Source organism: Vidua macroura, chromosome 5 (genome assembly GCF_024509145.1).
Source record: "Vidua macroura isolate BioBank_ID:100142 chromosome 5, ASM2450914v1, whole genome shotgun sequence".
Lineage (NCBI taxonomy): Eukaryota > Metazoa > Chordata > Aves > Passeriformes > Viduidae > Vidua > Vidua macroura.
The window spans coordinates 1901238-1912880 of record NC_071575.1 but is presented as its reverse complement, the minus strand read 5'-3'; positions in this window follow the sequence as shown (position 1 = coordinate 1912880).

The following is an 11643-nucleotide window of genomic DNA, read 5'->3' as shown; positions in this document are numbered from 1 at the left end:
CTCCAGTTCCAAAATCCTGCCTTCAGTGCTTACAGAGCTTTTCCATGCTGTCCATTTTGGTTTGTGTTTTCCAGGTATTTGCCCTTTTGGTTTTTTGAGTGCCCTCTTCACCATTTCAAATAAGATGAGAAAGGGGAAAACTAAGAAAAAAACCCCAAACCAAAAACGCCAAGTGAAAACATTTTAGTGGGGGTTGTGAAGCTGCCGTGCTATCAAAGAGGGATTTAAGTTTGGCTGGAAACAGCAAAGGCCTCCACTTCAGAAAGAGTTTTGCTTCCATTCAACTTCCTACAGATCTGAATTACAGTTCCCCCCCCTTCCAAAATCTGTTCAGTCTGACCCTGCACAGCTGGTTTTGTGATTGGGTATTGAAGACGATTTTATAATTTGTACCAGCAGTTACTTGATAGGCAGCCCTGCAGAAGATACTGGTCTATTCTTCTTCCTCTTGCCACTGTTGTATTAACAGATGCTATTAACTTTCCAAATTAACAACTCAAAGATGCATTCACATCTTCAAATTATTTTATAAACTACACCAGACACTTTGGCTGTGCCTTAGACACATTCTATCTGCTGCTTCAATCTTTTGTTCTTATCACTGTGTGCCAGGAAACTGTATGAATGCTGGTTGCGACATGTTTTCAAAAAAGCTATGAAACTTTTGGATATTTTGTAAAAAGACAAAGAAGCTAATTCTGATTTCACATGATAAATTTGGAGAAACTCCATTGTTCCTGCAATGCCAAAAGTTGCATGGAACCAGCATCCAATCCTAAACGTCTCTAACTCTTCTAAAGAGAAAAGCTCAGGAAATATCAAACTGCTGGAAAGGCACAACAGAATTTCTTATGTATTTTAATAGCAACCTTTGGGATTAGAAGCATCAAACATTAAAATACTTTCTTTGCCTCCTTTGCATCTTCTGATCAACTCTCATCCATGAATTGTAAAGTCTCATGGAGGCATTGTAATTAACATGCTTCCTTCCTTGCTGGAACCATGCTGATTTTTTAAAGGGAAGTGAAAGACATTCTTCCACTTACAATGGAATGTAAATTGTATAATTTATTAATTATTTCAGTAGCACTTGATATTTATTTTAATTAATCTTTAAGTCAGACATTAACACTGGGGAGTAACAGCAGGACATCAGAAGCAGCAAAAGGTTTTTCCTTTCGCTTGAGTGCATTTTTGTTGGGAAAAAAAAAATTGATAACGCGCTTTTTTTCTTTTTAAAACACGAAAAAGAAAAGTTGGATGAAATTTAAAAAAAAAAAAAAAATGGATGTTTCCAAACAGAACAGAGAGCTTTTGAATGGGATACCTATACAAGCAGGCCCTGGGAATTCCTGCAGGAGATGAACCAGCCACACTTGCCCTGCCCTGTAGGGCTGGTGGGAAGAGCAGATGATGACAGCCACAGGCCAAGGCTGTCCTCCCTCCATCTCGTGCAAGCCACAGCAACAAGCCCTTGCCTACCCCAGGAGTTTGTAGCTGACCCAACTTTTCCCACGACACTGATAACTTGAAGTGGCAATAGGAATGCACGATTTTTTTTGTTGTTGTTGTTCACTTTTGGCTTTGTTTGTTTTTTAGATTAGTAAGCATTTTTTCCTAGTCAAGCTGAGCTTCAGCGACCTGTCATTCTGCTGAATCTTTTATTGCAACTGAAAAATGGGAATTATTTTGGCCCCTTAAAACACTGAGTACAAGATGCTTGACTTTTAACCCAATTTTTACCTGAGCATTAATCCTTACCAAGCTGTTATAGGATTTACATGAATGCAGCCAGCACTAGCTGTTTAATTTCTCTATATTTGGCCTCTACAGATACTAGATATATATCAACATAAATATAATTTCTGAGAAAACACAAGCCCTCTTTGCTTAAAATAAAAAAAAAAAAAAAAAACCAGAATCAGATTAAAATAGTAGACAGACCTGTCTAAAAATAACATGTGTTTCAATGTTTTGGTTTTTCTATGATAATAAATCTACTTAAAAATTTTGGCAGTTCATGCCCCTAAATAAATCACTTAGTGTGTCATTTTTCTTCATCCATCTAATTGCAGCTGGAATAGGAAGGAAAAGGGGAAAAAAAAGCAATTTCAGCATGGTTTTTGCATCAGGGTCATTCAGGAACACATTTGGTCCATAACATGGTCAGGATTAGTTCTGTGCTGGCCTGGAATTCCAGCTGACCAAGCTCAGCTCATCAGTTTCTCCTAATCCTGACACCCAGAAAAAAGAACCACAACTCCTTGCACCCCTGGCAATCTCAAGACTGCTTCACTTCAGAAAAAAATTATGTCATTTCCACCTATTTTGTGGAATTTTGTCATTCCACCTGTTTTATTATTTAAGTGACTCAAGTCTGCACTGAACACAATAGCTGTTGGGTTTTTTAGGCAGGACTTCTCAGCATTTCACATGGCTTCAGGTACTAAATATTTTCACGACATCCTCCAGAAACCTCTCTCTGCCACAGGAATCCAAGGATAAATACTTTATTATAGAGTGTAAAAAAAAAAAAAAAAAAAAAAAAAAAAAGAGAAAGTCTCCACGCTAAAGTAATCAGAGACATGTGCTTAAACTTCATGAAGCAAATCCCACCCTTTCTTTTTCTCATCAATGCACAGAGAACTGCAGAGGGGAAAGCAGCTGCTTCTCACAGGCAGGCAGCACAAAATGCCACTTTCAAGGTCACAGGCCAGATAAGAAGTCACAGGGCAGAAACAACATAACTTTCCTTTTCATAATTGTTTTCTGAATCTGTCTGGTCCCTCTGAGTTCATGCCATCGTTTCCCTTTTTTATATGCCTTGCTGCTTTGCACATTTCAGTGAATCTTCACACACAATATCAAGTACAGACAATATAATGGGAATTAAAGCTCTTGGAAAGCCTATGCCACAAATTCAATTAGCAGTAGCAAGAACCCAGTAGTTAGCAGCAAGTCCAAAACATATAATAGGATTACTTGGGGGTTTAGTGATGAATCAAGCCCTACCCAAATACCTTCTTTTTTGGCTTTCTCCTCCTCCAGAAGTGAGCATATAGAGACTGCTCTTTGTAATAATGTGACACTTCTGGTTAGTCAAAAGCTCTACTTCAGAGTCCATGAGCATTGTAAAAAGTCATGAACAGCCAAGGAATTTTGTTTCAGGGTCTAAAACACACAAAGCTAATCTTTATTAAAAGAATATATATTATTGTATTTGTTGCCACTTGCATTCAGGACACATTCTCTACCCAGAAACATGGGGAAATGGAGGAATAAAATTCAATACTCTGCCACTACACAAGAGTTCCTTCTGAGGCAGAAATTATGACTCCCAGCCTTAAAAGCAATCAGTTCCAAGCACAAGACTACAGAGCAGTGGAGCCACTGGAGCCAATCCCAGGAGAAATGGAGAGCTACAGTGTGAGAGAAGCAAGTTTGAAATAACTGCTCCAGGAATGAGCTCAAACCCAACCTCATCCAGCAGAGGCCTGCTCTGAGCTATGAGAAAGCCCACAGCCAGGCATTTATCTACCACATCAGTAAATTGCCACCATTAGATTTAGAGAAGTCAGCTTTTCCATCTCTTTTTTCCTCTGGCTTCAGCAAAACCATTTTAGGGCTCATTCTTGCCTACACCACATTAGGAAGTTGGTTGTGTATGGACTATATTCACCTGAGAATGTGCTTACCATGTCTAGGGATTTCCCAGGGGGGGCAGGTGGAATACACACACCTATTTGGTACACAGCAAAGTCAGTCATCCTCTGCTGAAAGTCTCCTTGATGCACTCAAGAAAAAAAAATCAGCTCTTTGGCTGGAAAGAATTCCTAAAGCTCTGCAGTATTGGCACACTAGAAGGGACAAAAAGCTTTGATGTAATTATTACCAGTAGGTGGTATGCATTAACTATTATTTCCAAGCCAGCAGGTTATTCAGCAGCTTTAGAAACAATAAAGTCCTCAGGACTTGAGGGAAAAAAAGTAAAATATTTTTAAAAAATCATTAACCAATCTTAAGCATTCATGATAAATTGCAATTATAAGAAGGCATTCATGCTGGGAATAATTAGCAGCATACCTCAACATTATTGAATGTCAATGAAGTCAAGAATACTCTTCATGAAAGAACAATACAGAGGAGGTGGCCAAGTTATATTTAAAAGGAGGCAGAGCAATTTTGTTAATTGCAGGGAAAAATGCCAGCTGTAAACAGAAGAGGCTCTCAGTCTGTATCATTTCTTCAAAACCAGGAAGCAAACACACTGAAGGGCAAAATATTTTTTTTTTTTTTGCTAAAGTTTAAGAGAGGACAGATTGATTGCTGGTCAGATTTTTTTTTAATACTTCTTGGTAATAAGGTGTTGCTCCTCTAAATTAGATCTCTGGTGAGTATTTTGAATTCTGTCATCCATAGGAGCCTCCCAAGACTCTAAAGTGTACATCTAAGGGAATGATTAACTTAACATAAAATGCACTTCTAAGGAGCAGTGACATGAATACAAAATGTACATCTCAGTGCAATATGGGCAGATAAGGGAGCCCGTTCCCCTACTTTTAATAATGCCAAAGTCAAGTTTCATTTCTTAAGAATAAAAGAATTTCTTAACAAAGTTGTCTGCGACAGTGTCTCAGTAGTGGTTTAGGCTGGGTTTCTTTTTCTCTCACAGCAATGTTGTCTGTTTTTAAGGACAAAGGCAGAAGAATTATTCTTTAAATGAGACTGCAAGAAGCTGAAGCAAACAGAAGTCCATGCAAATATGTAAACCCCAGATCTGCAGCACCTTGACTCTAAATTAATTGCCTCAGACTAACCAAGAGCCTGAGTAGGAGCCACAGATTGCTGACCTCTTAATATCTAAGTTTATGCTGCTATAGCTTGGCTGACAAATGCAGAATTTATGAGCAACTAGAAGAATTCCTAGCTATGGGGAAATGCCTATGTGAAAATATTTTAATGAAGCAGAGAAGGCCAAAGATTTTTCTGGTATGCTTGGAGAGAAGCAGGATGGTGAGTTAGTATCACAACAAGATGATAAAATACGTTGCAGTCCATTGGTAACTAAGGAATATGCTAAACAGCACTTAAAATAATAAACACAATATTAATATTCCTGCATAACTCACAGAGAATGCTTGAAATATATTTACAGATTATTTCTATGGCCGACCTGTACCCAAATATGATACAAGTTACACCTTATTGCAACCTTCCAGTGTTTAAAGGGGGCTTATATGAAAGATGAGGACAGATTTGCAGTAGGACAGGTAATGGTTCTAAACTAGAAGGAGGTAGATTTGCACTTAATTAATGGAATACATTTTTTACAATGAGGGTGCAGAAACACTGGAACAGGTTGCCCAGAGAGGCAGTAGATTATCCATCCCTGGAAACACTAAAGGTCAGATTGGAGAAGGTTCTGAGCAGTCTGATCTAGTAAAAGATTTCCCTGCTCACTGCAGCAGGGCTGGACTAGATGATCTTTAAAGGTCCCTTCCAGCTGAACCAATCCTATGATTTAAGCTGAATATTCTTTGCTTCCACATCACATTTGAACTAGTGCCCCAGGGTATTCTGATCAGTACTCTGTAAAAATAAGAATATTTTATTGACGGACACAGTTATTTTTAAAGTGATATAAACTTCGTTAAAGAATTTTAAACAGCGAGATTGTGCTCAGAAGAACCACAAACTGGAAAAACAAAACAAAAACAAAACAGCTGTTTAACTAAAAGACTTTCTAGAGCCTCCTGATGCTGCAGCGCACCACGCAACACTTTCACAGCCAGCGCGGGCTGAGCCGACCTTAAACAAAGCTTGGTTTCCACGAGCAGGAGGCAGCACGGCCCCGGTAGGAAAGGCTCTGCTGGGTGCCTGATGCCAGGGGAGGCTGATGCCAGGGGAGGAGGCGAGGGCAGCGACTTTTCTCCGCAGCCGCGCCCCGCCCGGCCCCAGCTGTGCCCCCGCAGCTGGAGCGCGCCGCGACGCGCAGGGAGCCGCGGCCCCAGGACCCTGTCCCGTGTAGGGCGAGTCGGGCTTCGGAGGGGTGAAACAGGATCAGCAAACCTGCTCCAACACACACTCCCGCTCAACAGGGACGTGCTAATGCAGACGCTCCCAAAATCCTCCCAGGAATCGACCGCTGGAGGTGAGGACAGGTTCGGACTGCAGTGAAGGCATAATTGTTGCTGCTTCATTCTAAAGGAGGTTTGCTTATTTGAGCCAGCTAATCACATAAATACTCGAGAGCTCCATTATTTCTGGCCATCTCCAAACCAAGGCAGAAAGCTTTTCTGTGTGGCTAAGGCTAACAGAAGCCAGGGGACCTCACGGGACAGGTAAACACTGTCAAATTGACTGGGCTGTGGCATCGTTTATAAACGAGATATTGATGAGGCTGTGCAAACCAGAGGAGCCCTCCTGGCTTTGAACACCCTGAAATTACAAAAGCTCTCACAGAACCACTATTGAACAACTGCAAATCCAATTGAGCTTGACAGAAACAGAGGCCACTTCAACACCACAGAGAAAAAGATGAAAAATATCAGTTGACTTTGGGCAGGTTGTGGTTTGTGTATTTTCCTAGTAAGAAAGTGGGACACTTCCTACTGATTTATGAAGTGTTTGTTTCAATAACAAGTGTTTGTCTGCAGAGTTATTTTCATACACATCTTCTAAAACTCTAGTATATTAATGGCATTCACCTGAGTTTGGAAGGTAGACAAGATTTAAAGAAGGTGTAAAGTGCTAATTGGGTAAATTCACTTTTTTTTTACTGCATAAAAAGAGCATATTACTGTTATGATGCAAAATTTGGAAATAAACACAATTTCTATGCATTTCTGTCTAACATGAGCAACACCACAATCACAAAGCCGAGTTCTGTACATTTATGAGAAATGAAGAGATGTGACATTCATGGGAAAGCAAAATAGCCCTGACTTCTTAGGTTTAATTCTCTTCCTTAGAAGACATTTGAGGGTGCCTCTCTTCACTCCAAAACTATGATGATACTTCAGCTTTACAGAAGCCCTGTCCCTGCTCATAAACAAATGATTTTAGCAAGAAGCTCGTGAGACCACATTGCCCTCCTGGTACCCGTTCAGAGGGACTGGGAGGCAAACACAGTTGGATTTAGATGAGTCATTATCAAGTGCTAAAAGAAGGCCTTCTCCAGAACAACTTCAAACATAAAATGTTCTGATCAGGTAAAGCAGCTGCTCAAGGCTTGTGCACTGCTGTCAGAGCACACCTCACAGTCCATGTTTCTGCTTACACCTGGCTAACTTCTCCTTACCTTGCTTTGACAAAGCCTGAGTCCATAAGCACCTTCTGCTACCAGGCTGCCCCTAAATCATGAGCTGTTTTCTGAAAGAGTCAGGAGTTCTTTTGGCAAAAAGAGCAATCATTGGATTTTCTACTTCCACAGGGGCATAGAGGCAGAGCTAAGGTTTGTATGTCATTAATGTGAGTACTTCCATACATTCCAGTGGGGTGCTCTGCTTGTTTTCCCAAATGGGGGATGGGAGAGGATTTTTTTTTTTTCCTTTTGGGTGTTTTTTTTTTTTTTAAGACCCAGAATCTTTCAGAAAATAAGTTTACTTGCACCAAGAAATCTGAGCTATGCACACACAGCAAAACAGTAATGTTTTTTTGGATTCAATACATTATCTTTGTGCACACACAGTTCACTTTTACTTTATGTTTCCACTCAGGCTTTTTTTGCATAACTGGAAAGAGATCACAGTTCCTGAAGAACCTATGCAATTCTAGACAAAAAGAAAGCTGGATCCATGTGAATGATGCTCATACCTCACCTAATTTAAGAAGAGCAAATCACTCAGCTTTTTTTAAAAAGCAAGCTTTTAGGTACCAAATGCTTACAATTCCTGATGTTGGCACTGAAAGAAAATCAGGAAAACAAAAAAAGGCAAAAATTAGAGCCTCAAAAAGACTAATATTGGATCTGCTGGGCAAGGCACTGAACAAAAAGCCTTGAAACCAACCTGCAACCCTAGAGTGGTGCTCCTGAGGGCTGAAACTTTTCATAATCCTTTCTCATGCAGAAATGTTGGCTGGAACAAACCTCCAGATCTTCAGAGTTTCTGCCATCTCCAAGACAGTGCTGCAGCTCCTTCCCACAGAAGTTTCCTGCTCCTCTCCAGCTTCTAACTCCACAACCTTCTACCTGCTGCTCACGTCCTCTAGCCCACTCTTTGTCATCTCACTAAAACTTTCCTCACCTGTGCACGCTCAGTCATTCCCTGGGGAGGGGCAGTCTTCCCCCCAGGACGAAGAAAGAGAGAAACAAGCAGCTCCTCCCCTATCTAGTCAGCCTCCTTTCAAAAAAACGAGTCTCACCTGCAGGTTAACAACCTCACTAATCAGTTCAGCAAACAACAGAAGAAAGGAAGAACTCTAGAGATTAAAGCAAACAGCAATATTTTAGTGACCTTTCATTGAATTTGAGGAACAAAAACCCCCAAACCTAGAGAAGGCATAAGAAAAATATCTGGCAGTAAAAATTTGGTGAGCTTTTGTGGCATCTAAGGAGTTCATTTGAGTTCAAGGGATGTAGTACCACAGCACACGTCACTGTGGAGATGGCCACGGCACAGAGAATGTCACTAAACAATTTCAGAAAGCTTCAACCCACACAGAGTAACACCTTACCTCTTCAGAAGGCTTCAACCCACACAGAGGAACACCTCACCTCCTCAGCAGGCTGCAGCATCTGCCCTTCTCCTCCTTCAGCCCAGCCTTTCATACCCCTGCTGCTGCTGCACTGCCCCTGGGTGCCCTCTGCTCCCTCTGGGGTTGCTCAGTGCACCTGGGCACTCCATGGCTCCTTCCCTTCAGTGCTGCTCACCTGTCCTGCACAGCTGGAGCCAGTCAGGGATGAGGCTGGGCCACAGCCCCACTCCCAGGCACCACAGACTCTGTGCTCACACTTCCAGAAGAGTCATTAATACTTGGCTGCCCTTAAAAATAGCTCCAGTTTCAATCAGACTTCCATCAAACATTTTCCAACATGGTGTGTGTGGTAGTGGCAGAAATCAGTGAGCCACACCAAGACTGTGAGGTCAGGCTCAGATTAAGGCACAGATATGACAAACCAGCATCTGATGAAGCCCCACCTGCAATTATATAATGTTAAGATCTCTTAAATAATAAACTGAATTACCTCTCCAATCCATATTCCTGGTCTTGGTGAACCCCTGGGAGTAAACAAGGAATTGCATGATCTGGAAGGAGTCACCTCTTCCAGATTTGGCTTCTGAGGTTTTAAACTGACCTGAAATGAGCTTTATCATAAAAATCAAGCACTTTTGGAAAATATACTTTTAAAGGAAGACAACTTAGGCTGTAGCCTCAGACTAAAACAATGTGAAAACATTAAGTCCTTATCGTGGCATGAGGTTAAGGATTAAAGTGTAGGCACAACTAGAAGCAAAATATAAAAATGGCCTTTACTTCCCCAGTATATCTCCTTATCTCTGCAAGCAATGTCTGTTTGCTGTCCTAACCAATACATTTCTCCTGTAGCAGCTTTCACCCTCCAGAGCTAGGACAGGCTGGGTTCAGCCATGCATCATTGCCACGCCAGCCAAGCTCTGAATGTTGAATCTTCTGCAGACTGAAGCAGAAGTAACAGCTTTGATTCTCCAGACTGAGGCTGACTTTGCAGTTCTGGAAGTCAATAAAAAATGTTTGACTTGTAAACTGAACAGATTTGGTCTGGATGTCAGGGAGAAAAAATAAATGTAGTGCTTCTCAGCATGTCAGCTTGACAGGGTCACTTTGCTTTTCTGACCACAATTCTGCTTTAAAACTAACCTTTCAGCAGCTGCTCTGTTCCAGTCATCAATCCTACCACTGCTGAAAAGCAATTGCAAAAACACCCATTGACTTCAGCAGGAACAGGATGAGGCTCTTATCTTATAAATGATAGTCTTATGACACACAAAGTGAACATAAAAAATCTCACTATGATTCAGACAGGCAGAAAATATTCCCATTTGACCCAGCTCAGCTCACTGGAGACCTACATCCATTTCTTTTCAGTCAACAAACAGAAGGGTTTATGTTTTTTTTTTTTTTAAATAAATCAAGCCAAGGATATGATAGAAAACAAAACCTACTCTATCTCTGATAGAATCTGCAGATCAGTTTCGTAATAAAGTGGAAAATCTCTGATTCTTAACCATCTCTAGAAGGTAAGCACAGCCCCCTGACTAAGGTTGCATTTTATAAATTGGGATAGGTCCACACTCAAAACACTCTTGGCTCACCAAACTCAAGATTTTTACACTGAAAAGATTTGAGCCCTTTAAATGGAGCAGCAACATTGTAATGCAAATCATCAAGTTGCAGGACCATTAAAATTCTCCTATTTCATTGCCCTCTGGGCAACAATTGATTCTGAGACACCAGCAGGCCTCCAGAGGGAAACAGAACAAAAAGACAAGCAAAGACATAAGGCAGCCGTATGAGGGTTTCAAATCCAAAATTCATTACCTTCATTGCAGCATTTTTACCACAAAGAGTTGTCCCCAGCAGAACATGCTAAAATGGATGTCTTTTCTCCTGTTTGGTTTGCCTGCTTTTGCAAATCCATCCAGTAAGAGTCTGCTTGGTTCCTGGCTTTCAGTGCATCTTTTCCAAACTGTGCAGCTCTGTTGGAAACAGAGATTCTTCCCACCCCACACACTGAGCTGTCATCTCTATATACATGTGTTCTGAGCAGTTACAGTTTTCTATACACTAATTAAAGCTTCATATAGAACCTCAGCTAATTAAAATTCCAGTGAACTAATTCTGAAATAAGCTGTCTGCAACAGGGTATTTACATGAAAATACCTGCTGATGAACGGGTGTTTCTATTCTTCTTTTCCCTCCTGCTTCTTTCAGCAGCAGTCAACAGCTGTGGGCACACAAAGCATCTAAAACAATTCAAGATTCAGATGTTAAACCCTGAGGTATTTTTTCCTCACAGTCATAATCCCCATTAGTGTCTCTACAATATGCTCTGTAGTGTTATATACCTGGGGTTTGTTTCTATTCCTGAATTCCAGAATCCTACAACTACCTTTGATTTTTTTTTTTTTTTTACTACCATTATCCTCACTGTGTGCATGAAAATAAAATCATTTATGAATTTCTCATAAGAGCCTGTCTGCAGGAACTTCTCACAGCCAAAGAAAGTCCAGAGAATGTCAGGAATAAATTCACACATTGCCCTCAAGGAAAACAAAGCAAGAAAAAACAAAAAAAAAACCTAACCAAAACCAGCTGAATGCAACCCAAACCCAAAAGCTTTCTGTGAATATGTTGTATTTTTCTGTTTTTGTTTATTAGCCAGACAGGTGCAAGATCTCCTATGCAAATAGAAGATCCTATGTAAATAGGTCCTTGCCAGATACATTTTTAGTGCAGTACAATCAAGACAAACTTGAGTTGGACCAGCTCCTACTAGACTTGAGACCAAGAAAAATATTCCAAGACTTTTGTTTTATTTCTAATGGCAATACCTCTAAATTAGTAATCCTAGCCCTGAACTGTTTGCATTATCTACTGCACCAGGCAAAACAAAACCCTTAGGGAGAACCTGAAAATAACACTGGCCATACTCAACTGTAA